Source organism: Bombus pyrosoma, linkage group LG12 (genome assembly GCF_014825855.1).
Source record: "Bombus pyrosoma isolate SC7728 linkage group LG12, ASM1482585v1, whole genome shotgun sequence".
In the NCBI taxonomy this organism is placed as follows: Eukaryota; Metazoa; Arthropoda; class Insecta; order Hymenoptera; family Apidae; genus Bombus; species Bombus pyrosoma.
Window position 1 is genome coordinate 8,743,237 of NC_057781.1, and position 22,330 is coordinate 8,765,566.

General features: G+C 37.2%; 1 protein-coding gene across 7 annotated transcripts in view; it reads left to right on the forward strand.

Annotated features, from left to right (window-relative positions):
- The window catches only part of LOC122573696, a 46,241-nt gene that overhangs the window by 2,406 nt on the left and 21,505 nt on the right, over nt 1-22,330 (forward strand). Inside the window, exon 2 of one of the 7 annotated variants that reach the window (XM_043740418.1) lies at nt 11,216-11,279. The exons of 5 other annotated variants lie outside the window; for them this stretch is intronic. The gene's annotated coding sequence lies outside the window, so the exon portion shown is untranslated. Of the gene's footprint in view, nt 1-11,215; nt 11,280-20,034; nt 22,311-22,330 lie in introns of those variants that run through there. One more of the 7 variants, XM_043740419.1, reaches the window with a different exon arrangement.

The window sequence follows — 22,330 nt, forward strand, 5'->3', positions numbered from 1 at the left end:
TTCATGGCTGCTTCCCCTCACACGGCTAGCACGTTGCCTCTGCGTACCACCACTGACGAGCAACCTCCACAACCCCTTATCCCCACTATCGGTGCCACCACCACTATTTTGCCCATTAGTGGCTATCTCTGTTGCAGTGATTCTCAAATTCCTTTACCTTTCTTGGTAGAATTCCTTCTCCTTGGCGCTTGATGACGTCATGGAATTTAGTCCGACGCTGTATTTATATATACATATATATTCCTGTATAGAAAGACTAACGTATTGAAATCGACGATTATAAGTATACAGAAAAGTTGATAATTTTTTTTATAAATGAACTAATCTATTGTATATACTATTATTCTACTAATTTATATACTGTCGTGCATTTATAAGAAAACTATCAGCTTCTTTAAATTACTCGTAGTTCATCATAATTATAAATCAACGAATTTCTAAGAGATAATTATAAATTTAAAAATATGATTTAAAATGATTTTAAAAATTTGAATGCTTAAACATTTGAATGATCATTTGAAGATTCGAAAATGAAATAATTATTATGGAAAGTGAATTTAAAAGTTGTTTCGTAGAAATGAAATTGAAAAACAAAGGCACATCTTTTCACGTCTTTTCAGAATTTAATGGAAATGCCTTATTTATGATTTTCACGAAGCCGATTCGGTCGGTTTGAAAATGCAACTTTGTTAACAAGCTGTTAGAGCGAAGCCAGCGAATCGGGTCATTACCGAGCGGTAATTTGTCAAATTACCTTTACGAACCAGGCGTGCTATGGATCGTAACGTTTCGCACATAAACTTTTAGTCTTTGCTATGTTAAGTGTACGTAATTCGTAGATTTTTGCAGACAATTTCCTTCAAGAAGAAATTAGATCAACTTTGAAAGTTCGAGCAATCGGAGATTCAGATGTTCGATCGTTTGAGAATTCCAAAAATTTGACAATTCGTGAACCGAAAAATTTGTGAAACCAAAAATTTCCGAGATTTAAGAACTAAAAGATTTCGAGATTCAACGACTGAGATTATCCAAATTTTGTTGAAGTAAAAAATTTGAAAATTTGCGAATTGAAAAATTTAGTAATTTGAAAGTTAAAGAATTTGAGAAATTGAGAATTTGAGATTCTAACGTCTCTCTAATTTCTGCAACCTTCTTCTAGACATAAATTCTCTATACATAAATTCTGTGACTAAGTTTTTTCTAAGCAATAATTCTTTGCCAATGGACATTTTTTTGGTAGAGTCCCATCGTGACGATTCTTAGTCACGAGCCTGTTTAATATTATTCGAAGGTATTCAGAGAATCACACGGGCGAATAGTACGACCGAGATTATAGATTACATTTGCAGATTCTATTTGCATACTAGGTTAAGAAGGGCTTCTGTTAGTCTGTGTTCAATATCGTATCACGACTGAAAAGAATTATCCTTCGGTAGGAAATCTCGTTCTCTTCGATTGTCTCTTCCCTTCCTTTTTTTCTCTGCGTTTATCGTTTATCCGAACGATATACGTAACAGGTAGCTTTCAATAGGGCTAGGCATTTAAACATCAGCTTTCAACTGAAACGTAGCGCAGAGAAATAAGAGGTACTTATAATGCTAATGGAATAATCCGATGCTTCTTCGCGAATTAGATTAAATCCGAGATACCAAGTATTTCGAGTGCTCTCGTTAATCCCTTATTCTCCGTATCGATGTTCAAATAATTTAGTAGGTCGTTTACGAGCCAAATTATAAATAATTCTTAGCGATCAATATTTAACAATATTAATTATTTACTCTAATCGATCATATATTAACTTAATAATTATAACATAATTAGTAAGCGTGTAAGTTAATTTTTTTAATTTGTTTTAATTCGTTTAATATCGTTTCGTCTTATTTTTAGTTTCGCCTGCATAATTTCACGCGAGATAGCCGAATATAATAGAGATTATTTTCTTAATTAAGTTTATATTACTTGATTTATAAAAGGAATTTCATTTCGTTTAAAATTAGTAAATTGCTAGTTTTTCATCAATTCGTACAGTAATGAAATGAGTAATAAAAGTGAATTGATAGTTGTATCCACTCGGTAAAGTACAAAGTAGCAAGTTGAGAATCAATGTTCTGCTACCATGTTGATATCACTACCACGTTCACCACCTACGGGGCCATCCTCGTTGGCGCATGGTTGCAAGAATTTTCCAGCACCACCTCCGCTACCATCGCTACTAACGACGAAGATGATCTCGTGATTACAAAGCTTCATTCTCTTGTATACAATTTTCAATCGCTCCCAACTGTTTATTAGCGATAAAAGCGCATTATTAAATAAATAAACGTGTAGCATATTTTAGTCGGATTATAGGTAAAATATATCAATAGAAAAATTAATCCAGAAAATCAGATTATCATCTCGTATTATTTATCGATACAATAAAATTATAGAACGCTGCCAAACTCTCAATGACGAATTCGTAAAGTGATAGAAGACTCTACGATATTATTTTCGAATGATTAAAAAGTCTGTAATATCTGCGCATCGTACTGACACATGTATATTATAAAACGAATAACAGACAGAGTTCTAGATATAGTGAAAGAAATACGAAGACAGTGTTTCATTTCCATCTGAATAAACCTTTTGAGACTTATACATATGCATCGAGCTTTTGTTTAACCGAGGCCACGTACGTGTACGATATTTCTCTCGCAAATTTCAAAACATTTTCCAATATCATCTGTCTTCTCCGACGCTTGTAAATACACTCTGAACAGATATAAACGAAACATAAGAGAAATAATTATTCCTTGCCTTGATCCTCCTATGTTTCTCCTATTTCTTATCTCCCAATCACGCGTTTAATAACTTTTTCTTCTATTTCTCGTCTCATATTGAACAACGATAAGACGTCTAATTTCACTTGTGTCTAATGTTATTACGCTTTTTAATCGTGACATTTTCGAAAGATATTAACATTTAAGAGATTGCTGCGGTCAGTTTGATGCTCCTTCAAAGAGTTCAAATAAATAATATGGTTACGTATGGACGAACAACGTGTTTTCCGTAACAAACGTAATCTTCTCTAGGGATTGATGTGAGTCATGCCAGGAAGTTGGCTCGAAGCCATCGCTATACTCCATATCGCATCGCCGGGCTACCCCCACTATTCGCTATCGTCACCACGTCACTGCTGACGCCCCTTTACACCCTCGCAGCCGAGTATTTCAATCGTTCGTGGCTGGCTGAGTCTTCCACCCACCCATTCTCCTACCCTTCGCTCACCCTTGCCCTGACCCTTCATCGTCTCTGTTTCCTCGTCATCGGATTACCACCCTCTATTTCCCTTGCTCTCTCTCTCTCTCTCTTTCTCTCTCTCTTATACGTTAGCTATCCCCTTCTCTGACTTAGTCGTACACGCGATTCACCAACGCTCTCTGTCTTCCTATTTTTAGAACAGTCCGCGCGGAATAAACGGCCCCATAACCACCCTGTTCTCGCTGGCTGCACGGGGGTAGAATCGACCGTTGAAACTTTGATTTTACTTCTACGGAAGTTTAGTAGTTGAATTATTGGGGCGGATCAGTTAAGCGAGGGGAAAAAGCAACGATCGAGATATAACGAACTTGAACTACTTAGGGTAGAATTCCAGTTACAGCGGAATCCGCTTATTACGATTGCTTTGGCATTTCTTGCAACTCTCGATAAGAACAACCGGCTGATAACACAGAAATACACAGAATACACAGAGGATGGAAAGTTTCCATTGTTAAATTCGATTTATTATCAACGATTACGATATCTCTATACGATTTATATCTTTTGCGAAATGTACACGTTTGATAGGACGCTACGTTTCTTACACACAACCGTTTTCGAAAAGAATATAACAAATTTATTTGAAAAAAAGGTATCAAACGTTGCACGTCGTTTGTTCGTGTCTCTTAACTCCTGAATGTAATTACAACGCGTTTCCAAGTTCGTCGCTCCATGTAACGTGTGAAAGATACGAGCTACGGATAATAGCAAGTTTCGAAGGAAACTTCTGATACGAATTTGCTGCAAACTCTTGTCCTTTATCTCTTATCTATTGCTCAAGTGTCATGTTCGATATCAGCAGCCGTAATTTCATTACAACAGGTGGATTGTTTTTAGCTGTTTTCGCTTCTAATTTTACCTAATTTTAACTAATTTCCTTTTGGGATCCACTCATTATCATAATAATAGCCGTTTGACGACGTTATCCGTGATTATAACAACCAGATGACACTGATTTTTCCCACTGTCTATAATTTGTTGTTGTTACAGCAAACGATAAGCCAAGTTTCGTTTCAACAAATAGAATTCGTGTTTTCCGTGTTGGTATCTTGAAGTTCGTATTTTGTGAATGAACGACGCGTGGGAAAGGTGTTCCGTTAAGGTTGGTCAGGTTTCTTTAATCTGATCTTCTGATTTCCGTAAGAGCAAGAACCACGTGCGAGGGCAAGACACGGTCAGAATATAGCAATTAGCAATATAGCAATTTGAATAAAAAATTCAAATTTCAGATCGAGATAGAGATAACGTCATCAAACATCATTTCTAACGAAGCGATAACGATCTATTATAATATTACTGAAAATAAGAATCCCTGGCTGAAAAATATCTTATTGAAAGAAATCGCACGCAGAAAGACAAATTTGTTTCTCAGTGCGCATTTTGACCTAAATTCTTCATGAAAGCAATAGTATCGAGCGTTGTATCTTGTTACTCGCACATCTGTATTTACATTGGAAGGGGGGCGGATCTGGTGGGTAGTTTGCAATTCCGAATCGATTTTATCGTATCGCTATAATAACAGTACGTGCGTGCGTGGATCAGTTATAAATATAGAATTGCCGTGTTCAAAGATTTCTCGAATGACCCTCGTGTTATATGTTAACTGCGTTCCTCCTTCTCTTCCTTTTTTCTATTCTCGTAGGGGCATTGCGTAGGCGTAACATTCGAGGGCGTAATACGTTCGTAATATATCGCAAAGGGGGTGTTGGGGAAGAAAGACACGATAGAACACGAAATTAAGGATAATAAATGTGAAACGATCCGTTTATCAAGTCATCGATTTTTCTACGATCGATCTTCTCGTACGAAGCTAAATTAAATTAGCAAATTTGCTATTACGTAACTGTACATGATTCGTAAGATTTGTCTGACTTCAAAAAAAAAAAAAAAAAAAAGAAAAATGTATTGCCATTCACCACGAAAAAAAAAGGAAAGAAAACAACCTCTCCATTCAGGATGTACTTCCGTTTATAGAGGTAGGTTTTATAAAGCTACAATATTTAATTTTTTCGATCGTTTATTCAGTCGCGATCACGAGTCGAACCGAGTTGCAGACTTTAATCTCGTCTTGAAACACTCTCCTATTGTGCCTGGTGGGTCCGATTAGAAAGGATACTAGACCTTTTTCCTGTCGATTCAATATGCTCGGGGCCACGATGAAAATCTGATTGCGAGGCTCACCGTGTGTCTAGTTGCAGCAGTGTCACCGCTTCCGTCTTTTCATACTTTCTATCGTATCATCTCGTTTCGTGGTTTTCGTCTACGGCTTGGAACAAGTACGCCGTGATGTTGAATCGAACGTAAAATTAACCATCGTCGGTTGGAACTGGGTAATTTTGAGGAGGAAGAGGGGACTATTAAGGAGGATGATCATCGTTAAAGATTGGATTTACCAGACAGGAAATTGAGATTATCGGGGATAGATTAGATTGCTTTGTCGAATTGTTCCTCGATCACTTTCTACTTTACAGTCTCCGTTGGTTGAAATTGAAGTTACCGATCGATTTAGTTAATTAATTAATTTAATTAACCACCGATCAAGTTATCGATGTAGTTTCCGTTGCCTTTTCGTACTTCCAGGTATTATTTTATTTTTAATTCTCAGCTTGCGAAGCATTCATGCAGAAACTTGTAGATCAACGAGTAATTAAATGTAGATATTTTTATTTTATATTATACCAGCTCAGAGAATTATTTTTTAATACTCAGTTTTACATCTCGCATATTTTTGAATTTTTGATTAAGCGTCCAGACAAATGGACGCTTAATCAAAAATGGAATGGAATGGAATTTGATTGAAAATCGTGGAAATTCATTTCTAAAATGAATCGGCGAGTAATAAAATTGATAAAGAAGCTCAGTGGAAAATACTTAAGAGTAAAATTTCCAATTCCACGGTACGATCTCTCGTTCCTGGCTCGCAATTAATTTTCTACCGAGAATCCAGACTAATTAAATTTAATTATTAATCGTGGGAAATGAGTTTCAAAATTCGTTTCTAAATAAATTCGACGATCAGATAGTCGCTATTCGTGAACTAGCAGAGATAGAAGGAGAACGATCGGACTATATCGTAACCATGGTCTGAGAGTGGAGAACAGTAGAACACGAGCGTTCGTGATCAGCCACATTGAAAGTGCCTCGTCTATAAAGGTCAATTCTCCTGCTTTGAAATTAATATCTTGAGCGAAGAAACGTAGCTCGTTGGCCCATAAAGCCAGCCTTTTTTCGAGCAATTTCAACATTCAGTCAAAGGCAACCTACATACCTCTGTACAATTTCAAAGTGAAATTTTCTTGTTTCGCTTGTTTGTCGCTTGACTCGGCTATACAGAGTTTCACGATTTCAAAGTGGTTTCGAGGAACAAAGTGGAGGAAGACAATAGGTACTGCTATATTTGGGACGTTGACTATCTGAAAAATCTGTTCGGAGAAAGACGTATAGATTGCTAGAAATTTTGTTACGCAACGAATATATCGGATCGTGAATTAATTTTGTATTATGACTTGCTGCCGAATCTCAACTCTTTAGTATGTATAGTAATGTATAAATAATGCTAGATTTAATTAGATAGACAATCATTAGACAATTTAGCTAGATAGGAAATTATTCATTTATTTCTTACGAAAGTATTAGTATTTATTTTGTATGAAAGATCGAAGCCATGTTATTTCTATTCGACACTGAAAATACAGCAAAATTGTTCTCTAAATCGATCGGTTTACATTCTTTGTTATTTTATTGCACCATCAGAAGATTAAATAACATTATCTGTGATACTAGTTCGCAATTCTATATTTGTTATTCATATGGAATAATGTACATGAAATCGTATTTAGAAAAGTAACTACAATGTTTATAAAATCGCTTCGGCGTCAAAGCTTACACGTTGAAAACAAATTGGCAAGAACTTAAGATAGCGAGCGTCTAAAATTTCAGTCACATCGCGTGAGTCATTAGTCCTTCTTGTAAAATGTACGATCTTTAATTCACCTCGCTATTTGATGCTATAATTTGCTATCTCGCTATACGTACATAGCATGAGCTACTATAGAATATGAAGTCTCATTAGTTAGTTTCATCGCTCGTTTACCAATGGTGAAAGTGATGTTACGAGCGATTACTCTTCTTTATGCCATCGAACCGTACAAGACAGGGTTTGCTACAATCTGCCAGTTAACGCACGTTAAAGACGATAATTAAGATCGTTCGAGTAACAGCTTCTCGAGTTGTATGAAGACGTGGTTCATCCTTCACGAGGAATACAAATTCTACTGGAATCATTCCAACGTTTCAATGGATATGTTTTATGAACGAAGGCAAATCCGATGTTACAAATATGGGAAATTACGTGTATAAGAATTGTATAATCCGCATGAGTGCCAAAATGCTGGAATCGTTGTACAATATTTTAGATTTTAGATCGAGGTCGAACGCGTTGCGTTACATTCGTGATTGTCTCGTAATTGGAGGAGTTTTCAACATTTGAAGGTCGTCATTATGCTTCATTTCTCTTTTTTCATTTAATATGGAATCGCGTGATTTTCTGTACGTGCAGCGGCAGGAAAGACAAAAACAAGGCCCGTGCAATCAAGGTTATTCTGCCAATTAAGTAATTGCTCGTGATTTCGTTAAGCTTAATCTGTCCCTCGTACGATTATCAGCAAACAATCTTGCCTGGATGGTACAGAAACTCTACGCCTTGCTTGTGCATTTACATATCCAAATATAGACAATATATTAATCTTAAAAATGAAATCGCAACCAGATATTTAACATTTAAAAGTGCAACAGTTCGAAAAAGTTAAAGAGAGTCGTTAACAATTTTCCATTATATTTGTCTCAGGCACGTGTACTTCACTTTTCTAAATTACCTCTTACAGTTCATTTTTCTAAAAAAAAAAAATAAATAAATAAATAAGAAAAAGATAAATCGGTTAGCAATGTTCTTTGATCCTACTTTATCTGTATATGTATACGTTTAAAGTTCCCGAGTCTCCTCCTACAGTTCTCTTCTGCAAGCAACGTAAGACAATGAAAATCAGAAAATATCGCGATGATACCCAGTGTACGTCTAATATTCCCGAAGAAGCAGAATCGATCCCAAAACATCGATCCTTGAACGTTATATAGGCCGAGGACATTCTTTTCCGAGAACGAAAGCAGTTTTTAGAGAGCGATCTATTCTTGCGCGTGAGCCGAATAGCGCCAGAGAAATTGTAATAATCTGCCGCCAAGTGTACCAACTGAAACAAAAAGGAGGCTCTACGTCAATCGTGCAACGTTAAAGCAACTCCGTTTGAACGTTAGAAATACCAGCTGGTATTTTTCAAGGTTCAAAACCGTTCCTCATTGTTCCATCGATAAACGCCAGCTGAATTAATTCGAGTGATTCTCATCCTACGCGGTTTTTTATTTTTCCTTCCTTTTTTTTTTTTTTAACATAACGAGTTATGACACGCGGAAAATGTCATGATCGAAATGTCCACCGATACCTTTTTTCTGCCCCACGGTCAGTTAAGATCATTTTTCTGAGAAATTCCATCCTTCGTCCTTCGTCCAACGTGTTTTTGCGTTTCTTCGCCGCGGTTTATTAATAGTTGTAACGTCTATCGTGAAGTTTTTGTCGCACCACTCACGCAGACGACGTAGAAAAACATAGCGGACGTGGATCTTGTTTGGTGCATCGGTGCATTCTTGAAGATTTGAGGGGGAAGCCTGACGCGTACAGTTCATCTTGACATTGAATTTCAATCAGTCTGGATCGTTGGCGAATTTAGAAATTTCAATTTCACTGTTTCGCCTCGCATGTGCGTATTTGGATATTTTTACTGAAATATTTAACATCGAACGTGTAAATTGGAGAAATTCGACTCTTTAAACTTTGCATTTTAAACGTAGGTATTCGAATTTATACTCGCATCTCTTTCGTCTGTATTTTCTCGTTTTGAATGTTTAATTTTGAATCTCGTTAACTTCGAGATGAAAATTACGCGCAGGATACTTTAGTCTACGTAACAAACTTCGACTTTCGGCCCACTGAAATTTCAGTCCAAGTTGGAAATAAAATTCATTTTGTATTCTTATGAAACAGACATATTAGGTCGTCGCAGAAGTTTCTTTCGTTTTATAAGGAATAATTTTGTAATAATAGAACAAGATGGGTCGTACGTAATTCGATAAAATAATATAAAAGAAAAGAACGTTGTGCATCTATTATTTTCCTTGTAATATGAAGCGACGTCGATTAATCGAAATAAATGGGACTTGTTTCTCTATTCGACTGTATATTTCGTATAATATGCCAATATAGCGTACTTTCATTCTAACGTTACCAAATTTTAATAGAATTCCAGACGAGTCGCGCATTACGTAAGAGATCGAAAGGGGGGAAACTTTAATGAAGATATCGTCTGATCTATCTATCGTGTTCTGAAATTTATTGCAAAGGATTAAACGAGATTTCGTACGGATTTTAGAAGTCTGTTTTTAATGCAAATGAGAGAAAAAGATGTTACGAAGTGACGAAAGAAACGTCTACTCGTAGGCACGTGTTTCTCTTTTACATATTTAAGTTGATGCTGTTAAATAACGATCAACCGTCTGCAGCATTCTGTATCAATGTTTGCATTACGCCTTAAAAATTCCAATGTATATCTTAATTTGGAAATTCAAAGTCGAAAGTGTGAATTTAATTTCGATTCATTCGAATTGCAAAAAATCATGTTCCCAGCTAACGTATACTATTTTATAGAAATCTGTCTCTCTCTAATTAATTCTATTACTAGTCATTAGACGAAATTTGAAGGAGCATAGAATCTGCAGAAATATATGAAATATCCGAGATAAATCACTCGTTATAATATCTACACATAATAAGTGACAAAAACTTGTATCTATGTTCGATCTCTTTAGTTACGTTTATGAAAATATGAAATTGCATAAACATTTGTAATCTCCTAATCCGCAATATCGAGCCCTTAGATTAACGTTTACGTATCGAAGCTTCAGAGGCCATAGTTTATATAAACGGAAAGAAATAATCAACCTTCTTACGAAATTATTTTCTGCAGCGTAAAAAGATTAGATACTGTATTTAGCATGTTGCGAATTAGAAACGATCCACGAAGTATACCGTCATCTTTAGCAAATCTCATCTTCGTCGTCAGCCTTCGAAGTCAGCCGTAAATACACCGTTGTTAACCATAAAAATCCTACAAAGGAGGACGAAAACATCAGCGTCCGATCTTTTGTGACCCACTTGGTGGTGTCCTTGCACCTGCGATGGAATGTGGGTCGAGTCGAGCGCCTCGTCTGGATCCCTTCGAAATTCAATTGCCATTCGTTATTTCTCAGCTAATAACTATCCTACACGATGATTTCTTGTAGCCTCACCTCAGACAGCAACGAAACCAAGATCGAGGAAACGGAACGAAAAAAAAAGGAAAAAGGAAGGATCAGGCTATCACTTTCCGTTAGGCCACCGCTTTAATAAGTTGCCACTAATAATTTGTCGTCCTTTCAGAATGTTCAATTCTGCGTTCGTGTCTCAAAAAGAACAAAATATTTATTTATTTTTTCGACTTGACAGCCTGGAAAAAGGAATTGACTTACGTATACGTATACGCAACTACCATTCATTTCCGTGTGGATCTTAGAGCTTGCAAACATCTATTCACACTCCCACCCCATACATATATATCTTCTCTTACACCTGGCGCTACAAGTTAAACATATATCCTTATTTTTGTTCGTCTATATACGTTATTTTTTCACCTGATCTGTCGTATACTATCATACATCTACCTTCGGCTTACAATTAGTTCCTTGCCTATCTCCAGAATCTTCTTCCAGAAGCCTGACATTCTCGTCTAACGATGATAAAAGTAAGTGATTTCTGTGACTTCTTTTTCAGGCTGACTGCTAGTTACGCGGGGTCACTGGACCTTCTTGGCACGTAGATAGTCCTGAATACAAATGTAATTTTTTTATTTCACTCGTTTGTTTCGTTTATCGTATGTTATACAACCTCTGTGATCATCTTTGACGATGTAATCGTTTTTGGCGCGCAGCATAGCATCTGCCACATCAGAGGCATCGGAATGCAAAATTTTAGAAATTTCACGAAGATATTTACGTCCCAAAAAAGTTCTACTACCATGTAACCAGTGGCCGATGCAAAAAAATCTCTCGCTGTTGTTGTTGTTATACGAGAATTCCCTCCTCAGACAGCCTCTTATCGTCGTTCCAATTTTTTACGGGCATAACGCGTTCCGAGATGCTAACATTCCTGAAAGGGTTCACTTGCTGTTTACCGTTTGTTCAGCTACTCGTTCAGGTTTCTAGAACTGGAATCTGATTCCACGTTTCTCGCGTTTCGATGCAATTATTCCATCTGCCGATACACTGGGTGACCGTGCTTACAAGCGAAAGTCCAGTCCATTCTTCGCTTGTAGTTCGTTCGAGATGCTCCACCGCCCTCGTCATTCTCCTTCTCTCCTTTCCCACATCTCGTATTCGTCCTGCCTGCGGTGCATGTTTGTTTATTTAAACGAAAAGCAGAATAAATGCCTTTGCCACATGAGACGACAAAGCAGGAGAAAGTTACTATTAACATATGCACATATGTTACATATGGGTTTAAAGATACGGGCACAGACGTAAGAATAAGTTAAAGTATACTTCCAGCGAGTGTTTTAAGGCTTCTAAGGGAACTAAGGTTTGTCCAGGTAGATTTATCTTCGCGTGGGAGGAGTTGGTACGATTTAGCACACGATTAGAGCAATTAAAATAACTATAAGTTGCGTGGCTTTGATTACATATAATTAGACAACGGATTGTTACGCATTCGTAGGTAATTTAAAGATGTAAATATGTAGAACAATCGCGTGATTGCGACTATAGAAATTATTAGCGTTGCGCCTCCGACCAGCACAATAACAATTAGTCTGTGGACGTTTATAGGAAATAAAAGGTAATAAAGATACCAAACAAAGCACGGAATATACAAAAATACTTGAGACACCGAAAATAAATTATTCCTTATAATATCTATGTAAATGCATTTATGTCAATTTTATAAAATATCTACAGTCTAATGATTATATATATATCTTTTATTATTTTGAAATATGTACAGTGCTGTCTTGTCAGTAAGTGGTCACGGAACGTGACCTTATCTGGCCAATTATAGAGGGAGGTATTTCTAGGAAATTCCAAGTATTTCTCTCCTCTGGTTTGGTTCACGTTATACCTTCGCCCTCTTGCATGTTAATTTACCAACCAATATTAGAATATCAACAAGCTGATAAATTACAGACTACATTTCTCTTAAATTTTATAATTTCGTATCAAACCTTCTGGACCAGGTGACTCGTAATTCGTAAAAATCACTATCCCTGTCAGTAAATTTGATAGCGTCTTAATAGAGAATCTGCTAATACCAATGAAATATCGCTATTAATAAATCGATCGTGCAAAAGAGGATATCTTTTCATTCGACGCATATAATTTCGAAGGACGCTTTCACAAAATTTATTTCAAGAACAGACGGTGATAGAGGCGGACAGTTAACGAAGCAAAATCTTGGCCAATGTTTAACTCAGCGCTAACGTACTATGCTTTGCATCCAGTGTGGACGAATCCTTAATGGAACGGAGGTCCTTCGATTTTGCACGATGCAAACTCAATTTGTTCGCCATATACCGGCTGACCTAGTTCAATGGTTACTCGGATTATGCGATATCATATGTACATGCGTATAACAGTTCGTAGAAGTATACGCCCAGTTTGAAGAGAATGAGAATATCGAGCCAGAGAGAGCAAAAGAGAATTTACAATTTCTAATTAAGATCTTCGACGAAAAGATGGGCTAACGACGAGCCAAGGATATCCTTGAGGATTTCTCGTGATCTTGTCAATCCTGTTACGATTTATTAATTTCTGCAATATATTTATATTTCGATTTATCTGTGATTTGAACAAACAAGAAGGTTCTGTAATATTTTAAGAAGACGTTTAACATTAACGTTGAGACGTGAGATCATGCGTGTCAATAAGAATTTCTCCATAGTTTCTTCAAACTTGAGATGATATCTTGACGATAGAAAAACATAATTGGATCGATAATCGGATAGAAATCGTAATAAAATTTCTGTTTTAAGAGAGAAGAGAATTTCCTGTAACTTTATGGTGATCCTTAATACCTTAGGTGTTCTAATAGAAAAAAGAGATAGAGATAAAAGAAAGACGTTGCAGAGCTACATACAGCTACGTACAGCTTAACATAATTTAACAGTTTGGTACGGTATCTGCTGAAGAAAGTATTCGAGCTGGAAGAAATCGATCAGAGTTGTTGATTGATATTTAAAGAAAGGTATAGCGATTAAATTGAAGGATATCGTTTCATTTTACTGTGGCGTTGTAATTAACCGCGTCTCGTGAAACTGAAAGAAATCGCAAGATCGTGGGTGAAAGTGGCGTCGATTCTTGCGACTGTTGCGTGAACAAGCGGCCGATCGGTGAGGACAGGTCTGCTGCTCTCAAAGGTTCCTTCGTTGCATAACTTTGTAACGATCATTTACGATTACGTTTATAGTTGGACGAACGGAATCGTCCATATTTCGTTACGATTTATTTTCACGCACGCTTTCGCTTGCCGCGTATAAATCTTCTCTCTTTTTTTTTTATTCAATCTAACTCTTTCACTTTGTCCCGTTAACTTAACTTCTCATCCAGTTTTTTTTTATTTCGTTTTATAAATCCGATACATAACGCAACGTATGTTATTTCGTATTGCCTGACCTATTGTTTTATTTTATTAATCTAACGTTTAATCTCCATTTTACGCGACCATTTTGATTTTTAATTCGGTTCTTCCATTCTATGTCGTTAATTCAATTTCTGTTCTAGTTCCTTTAGTTTGTTTTACATTATATTCACAGGCGCTCACGTACAATTACGTCTTCTCATGACCTATATCTGGTTGACGTAAAATTACGTCATTCTATAAGACAGTAGAAAGATGTAAGGCAGGCAATGGGCAATTGGTAACTCGTACGAGCAATAAGATCCTCATCATGAACAATGGTATCGTAGTGGGGCAATCTGTGAGTGTAGAAACCACAGATCCCGTAGAAATAACAAGATGGCCCAGAAATGGAACGCGATGAGATGACAAGCGTCAAACCTATAGAAATATTAGAGATTTCTCGATATTTTTCGTTTTTCGTACAAGAATGCAACGGATCGTTGTAGATCGATGAAAGATAAATTGATGATAATTTATAAAAATTCAAGAAAGAAGAAAGAACAGGTATACTTACACAAGTAATAAATTTGAAGAAAATATTTTGTCTACGACGAGGAATTAATTTACATAAGTTATGATGAAATAAATTATGATTTAGTGGTGATCTTTAAATAAACTATACATAGATAGGAACCAATTCGAAGATAAACAGTTCAGATAGAAATACATTAGAATTAGATAATCTTTTTTTCTTTTTCTTTTTCAATTTGAAACAATAGCTAGTTATGATAACGTTTGTGATTTGTATCCCTTTGTTAATAAGACTCGGTTAAAGGCGATATAAAGTGAAACTTATTTCTCGAAACATTCTAGTTGTCAACTATTTTGGCGCCGTAAAATGGTGTAGCGTCTTTGAGGGTAGCGGCGTTACGACGCTTTAACGCTGCTAATAAAGTAAACTTAACGATTCCATAGCGCTTTAACGCCTGTACACCGTGATTCACTTAGAACGCGCATAATTCAGCCGCCGTGAAGGAATATTTTACTATCGCTTAATCTCGTCGAGTGTGCCGTGATTTATCGTCTGTTAAAATTGTTGTCGCTCCGCTCGACCGAGGAAAAAAATCTAAACACGAAGAATATTAATTTTGGTCACCTTGAATCAGCGTCGATCCAAAGGCGACAGAAAAAGGAGAAGAAAAAATGAAACAAGGAGCGACGAATCGATTCGTTTACAGGGTGACTCAGGAGATGAAAACCTTTCGAGAAAATTAGTTTGTTTTTTCAGAAAAATAATCTCGAATCGTAAATTATTTCAGCAATAATTTAGTATCGTTAAGCGGAGAATTTGTAATTACCAAGCAGCGAATATTTATACAAATTCGCATTAAAGAGACGAAGCTTGGACAGAGATCCGTTGGAAGATCTCTTCCTGTAAATTTTTTGGAACGTTTCTGTCGTAGATATAATTTCGAAACCTATTGCATGATTTTTTGTTAATAGAAGACGGTAGAAGGTTCTCGCGCTTTGAGTGTTTTGCCAACTTCGAACGATCTTGAAATGTTCATTAATTTGATCACAAAGAATGTGCTATGATGACTTTGAAACGTCTTGTATAGCTAAAAATATTCTTCCGACTGCAGCAGACTGTTAGCCAAACATCAACGTCTCGCCTGTCCAATTAACGAAAGGAAGGAACAGAAAAAAGTTGACAGAATCGATCTCCGAAAGAATAAATTTACACAATACATAGAAACACATTACCGGTTAAATTGTTTAATTGCCAAATCACGTTGATCCAATAGCTTTTTTCCAGTCGGTAAATAATATCTCTAGTCACAAAATTGAAAATTAAATACCGTCAGTCAATATTAGACCGATCCTTATTCTTGCACATGTAAATTTGGCGCAAAGTATTTTGAATACAGATATTACGACTCACAAAATCCAGAAATGGCGAATAAATTATCACGAATAAGATATTGACAACGGGAGTAATAAGACGATTCTTATTATACTCTACATGTATTGCTATACATATAATATACATGGAGAAACAAAGAACAAGCGAGCAAACTCGAACGGATTAATAATATTCCATACGGTCATTGGAAACCACTTGAACGTTAGCTACGAATGTTTAGTCTAGAAACAGTTAATTATCTGAACTCTGTTCGTTTTAATTGCACGAAAGATTTTTAATTATCGTATAAATGTGATTGATAAGGGAAATTCGAGTTAAATCGTTCGAGCATCGATTGAAAAATTACTGAACCACTGAAAAAGTGATCGGAGTAAAGCGATAAATGGAAAACTGTAGGGAGGAGAAGAAAATCGGTCTCGACGTTGTGTAAATTGTAATTAGGTTAAAGTTGCAAGTCGCAGGCGTCTATTGCGTTGGAACTGGGACTCGATCGACGAAGGACGTCTATAGAAAAACGAGTAAAAAGGACCTCGATACAACTCCGTCGCGTAAATAGGTGACAAACTTGAAACTCGTCGGTGAAATCGTTCGGAAGAGACATCCCACCTCGAAACGGATCTCCGCGAGATTTCATCGATCGTTTTACCGCCCTATATTTTTCTACAATTTCTACAATTTCTCACGATTGTTAACATTCGCAGAATCTTTCGACTTTATCTCTTCGTGGACGTTGAATCGTCGAGAAACCCGAGAGACTCTGTTTTCGCGATGTGAATTATGGATTATGCTGTAATCACTTCTTCGTCGTAATAATTGTTGAGAATCGTAATCGATTCTCTCTCGTTGTGAGGTTTAAATTTCTCTGAGGAAATTTCGATTTCCACGAGATTTCGAATGCCCCACTTCTATTCTTCGTTTAATTTGATTTATTTGTTTAATCGCGTCAGGAAAAGCCACTTTGCTATCTTCGATGCAGAGGATAAAAGTATAAGTTTCAAGACGAAACAAACGTAAAATTCAGCAAGCGCGTTACAGAGTGTTTTAACGAACCGATGGATTGATCAAATAGATGAATCGTCGTATGTACAGCGTTAGAACGAATAGCTGTGCGATTTACGCAATTAAAATAGCCATATGTCATACGGTGTCGTTCAGAATGAAGCAAATTATAATTCCTTGGACTTCTAGAAGCAACGTTTAGAGGAAACAGTTGAATCACGTCAGGTCAAAGCGTTACGCCCTTGAGTATCTTACAATCGAGAAAGATACCAAACATTATCCTTCTACCGCTCAGTGGCTGAAGGTTCAAATTGCTAAGAACAATGTCATAAATGTGAGAAAAAGGATGCGTACGATAGCCACGATGTTCAGCACTGTGTCTCAGGAATTTATATATTATATTATTATAATTATTATATATTATATTAATATAATATATTTATATTGATATATATATATTTAATTATTTCATTAATTAATTATTATTTAATAATATTAATTATTTATATTATATAATATTATGGTACAATTCTTTGTGTCGACAGCTTTTAAGAATCTCGATAATTGGAAATTTTGTGCAAAATCGAATTACTTTAAGGGAAATTTCGAATAATTTTATTTATCATAGGAAATTCATCTTATTTAACCGTGTTCTGACGTACAAAGAGATTCGTTCTCTATAAAGAAAATAATCAGAGAATTACACCGTCGATCTTGAAATCGTGTTTCAACGTGGAGCGCGTGCCTGAAACGTTTTCCGCGCTATCTTGCTCCTATCTTCTCCTTTCTCCTCGACACTTTCACTATCACTTGGAACAGCTGTAAATTCTAGCTTACCCTAGGTATTTCTATTCACTGCCTCCGGACGTAATACGTGTCGTCGTTGTTGACGAACCGTTACGCACGCCTTTTGTTGAATCTTTTCAACGCGTTGCTTCTCCATAGCTGATCGAAACCTTACAATTATTGGCTTGTAAATTAAGTGATTGCGGATTTTATCATTACCACCTAATGACAAAGGCCGCAATCACTTAGTTGCCAACCCAATACATATCTCCTTCGCTAAGATTGGCCGTGAATTTCATTCGAAGATTACTTACGTCACGTTTAATATATAAATCCCGTTATGGAATTATTTAAGTAGATTACATTTACGTGAAATTCACGTGAAATTTACGTGGAATTACATGGTTTCATCGGCGAGTTGTAATTTATTTCACGAATAACGTCCGTCCAGAAATCATTTCATCGTATCGTGACGGTGAAAGCGTAAATGGAGTAAAAGCGGTTTTTCTTTCAAATGCTCGGGCTATCGTAGTGAGGATCGAAGCTCTAGGCGGATTGAAGGATCGTGCATGGAAATTGCGTGCGTGTTTCGGCCAAGAGCAACCGATACAGCGTGCGACGTTGTTCGACGTTGGTCCAACGTGGGTCGTTAAATTAGTTAAAGTAGCGGACCGAAATTAACCCGGTTATGTGAAAGAGGATATCGAATAAATTCAACGCGCAGCCGCGTATTGGTGGCGTCAGTATATGCGCGTATGTGTGTGTGATAGGATGTATCAGTATACGTGCGTTAGTGACACAGAGCGGAGAGGAAGAGAGGAGAAGAGGAAGAATATCATGAATGAAGAACGGAGAAAGGCACACGATCACAGGCGAGTTAAACGAAAAGGAGAGGGAGAATAATCGAGAAATAAGATTAAGAAAAGGAAACGACCGAGTGGAAGTGACTATGATAAAAAGTAATAGAAGATTTTACGGCGAAAAACGCGAAATCGATAAGAAAAAGAGAGTGAAATGGGAGCAACTAGGATAAAAGGAAATGTTAAGGTAAAGATCCTATGGTAACCGGTTATGTTTTGTAATAAAGCCATAATTTAGTAGAGTACTGGCAGAACAAGCCGCGGAGATTGAAACGAAAAGGGCGTCGTAAGATAAAATGGACAAAAACGAGAACCAATAAAAAGTGTAATAGAGAAGCGGACATACGTAAGGCGAAACAGGGAGTTTAGTTGATGAAATGGACAGAAGTAAGAGAGATTCATAAAGCGTAATGGTGGAACAACAGCGCAGGGTGGAAGAGGAAAGTTCTGTTGATTGGATAGGTCACGGAAATATAAGATTACAAGCAGTGGCTGAAACTGGGGACGGTTGAACCGCAATAGCTGAAGCAGGGTACTCTATTTGGTGGAATAAACTGGAATGAGAAGCAAGGTGACATACAGAGAATAGCAGAGTAATATTTTACTTGATACAACAGAGTGCGAGCTAGGAAAAGCTGTCCATAGAGGATAACAAAGAACTAGGAGCACCAGAAAGGAAGTACGTGTACCAGAATCAGAAGAACTGTAGAGAGTAACAAGTAATCACAGAAGCTGGAAGAAGATTTCGAGAAAGAAAATTTCGTTACTAGTATACGTCTCTCGCAAAGACTAACAAGAAATCGACAAGACGAAGAAGAGAGAAATTTTGTAACAATTGACAGAATTTCGGTGCTGGAAACAAACAGTTCGACCACTGCATTATATGCTTGAAAATAAGAAGGACAGTCGCGTAGATGTGCCAAGACGAAGAAAGAAAAATTCTATTTCTACGGACGGCTTGAAAAAGACAGTTCGATTACGGCTATATGTTTCAGAGTAAGAAGAAAAATCGCATGGATGTCAAGACGAAGGAAGGAAGATTTTATATCTAGAGAAACACAGTTTCGATTACTACTGCGTCCTACAAAGTGAGAAGGGTCTGTATAAAGAGTAACGTACGGAAAATCAGCAAAACTGAAAAAAGAAAGATCTTGATATAACACGTTGGTTGTTGGTGCAACCAACCAAGATCCATTGTTGGTACAACAGAGAATCGTTCAGCTCTGTTCCATGCGAAGTTCCATTTTTCAGCATGTGTCTGCACAGGACCACGATGTCTCCGATAAAGTGTGACAGAGACACGTAAAGCAGTAGCTGGGCGTGGGTTGGAAAGAGAACGAGTATAGGCGGCAGTGAGAGAGACAGAGAGAATAGATAGATAGAGGGAGAGAGGGAGAGAGAGTCAATAGCGTGGTCGAAGCGAGGGAGCGACAGAAAAGCAGAGAAACGAGGCCTCCTCCGTTCCCTTTGAAGGCTTGCTACCACCTGCTACCACCGCCGCCTCTATCGGTGGCTGTCTGTACAGAGAACAAGCGGGGGCGGCGGTGCAGCGTCACGAATGGAGAGCAGTGACGCTGTTCGCGGTTCCACGGATTGATCCTGCCGTTCCCTGTTCTTGGAAACGGGCAAGTCGAGGAGAACACGAAGAGAAGCAAAGTGTGTACCGTTTACCTTTCACGGCGGATTTTTGTGATCCGTGCACTCGTGGTGAGCCGCTCCATCGATTCCGGGGATTTGCCTCTCTGATTACACGCCGACAGTGTAACCGGCGGTTTTGCCAACCACCGATAACGTTTCCGTACGTCAAAGATCCGATCTGCCCGTTATTTCGTGCAGAATATGCGCAGAGGAACGATTCGTTGGACGAGGCAGCCTCCTTTGGATCGGTTTGTCGTTGACGTCGAAACAGGAAGACAGGCAACCGTAAAATCAAAGACGGACGATTTTGGAGCGTGAAGTTGTAAAATATATTCCCATCTATAGTAGCAGATAGGAGTAAATAACAGCAAAAGAAAACAGATTGCGAGGAAGAGCCGTAGAAACGAGAAACTGGAAGGATTAAATAGAAGCTGAGATGATAAGAAGAAACAGTTTGTTACGGTCGGAGACAAGTATAAAAAGAAGGAAGCTAAAATAATTAAATAGTAAAGGCAGCTATGAGAAAAGACAAAAGATTGTAGGGTGAGGATGAGTTATAAAAAAAAGGAAATATGAAAAGATTAAGTAGAAGCAACTGTAGTAAAAATAAGTGGATTCTAGAGGGAGAAGATGCTGTGAAAAGAAGGAGGCAATTGTAATACGAGATAAAAGATCGTAGAGGAGATGTGGCAAAGTTATGATTTAGTAGAATACTAGTGAAAGAAACGCGAAGATTGAAATAAAAGGGGACTTTGAGGATGAAACGGAGCAAAATGAGAAGGGAATCCATAAAGTGTAATAAAGAAGCGCGGGGATTAAAGAGAAGAGTTTTTAGTTGATGAAATGATATCACACGTGTTCAATAAGGACACAGTTGAGTTGGATAAAAATCGGATTAGATTTTTTACTCGCTTGGATAAGAATTTATCTCTGTTCGATTTTAGAATCGAGAAGTTGTTTGATGTTTAATGACATCTGTTCGTCGAACTGTCGACCGAATCAGCAGAAGGGTCTGTTTGAACGTTCGACAGACTTTGATCGATGTGCAGACAGTAAAATGCGAATTTATCGGTACGCGATAAGGAGATGAAAATACTCGATGTTGATCAAATATCGGGATGTTTGTATCGAACTTTTGTAAATAGTGGATTCTTACGATGATTACATTAGATTAGCGACGAACCTCTGACGAAGATTTTACTGAACATTTAAAATATTGGATGGATGAAAACGCAGACCAATTAAAAATCGTTTGAAAGATGATTATCTTTTAATTTAAACCTTAACTTTAAAAAGAAAAGAAAAAAAGATTGTCAGGATCATGAATTTAGTATCAACTATGAAACAATTACGAACTATTTCATTTATAAAAAACCTTTAACGAAAATTCCATTAAACGTTTAAAACATCAAAGGACGCGATATCAGCGTGTTTTCGATCGATTCATTTTCTCTGAAGCGCATGAAAAGGAAAGAAGAATTCACGAAATTTATAAAGACTCCTGAAAAATCTGTTAAAGAAAGATCGCTAATTCCGAGCGATCGTTCGTTGCACATGCTAAAACATAGGATAAAAGAAAAGAAGAAAATATGCAAGATTAAGAACAATAGAATTTTTCAAAGAAAAAAGATTTTTAAAACGATCGCCTACTCATCCATGGGGAAGAGCGTCGTCGACCTGATGATGTTCCTGGACGTCTGCCAGCTGTACCTTCAAACGAAACGGAAGTCGCGGAACTTGTGCACGCTTTGGGCCATCGTCACGTTCATTCGCACGGAAGACACCGGTGAATTTCTACGTTGGTGCCAAGCGTACACAATTCCTTATCTACGTTACAGGGACAACTATGTCAATTCTAGCGCCAAAGAAAAGCAGAGGGTCGATAAGCTGATTCTGAAGGTTCTGCAAGAACTGTTCTATTGCGGATGCATACCACCATCCGATATCGGTCTATGAATGAAATTTTCTCACACATATTTATAAAAATGTTCTACCGTACATGGTGGATTATTTTAACGAAGACTTTCCTGCTCGATATCTTCTTCTTGGAGATGTAAGTGTGTATGTTTGCTA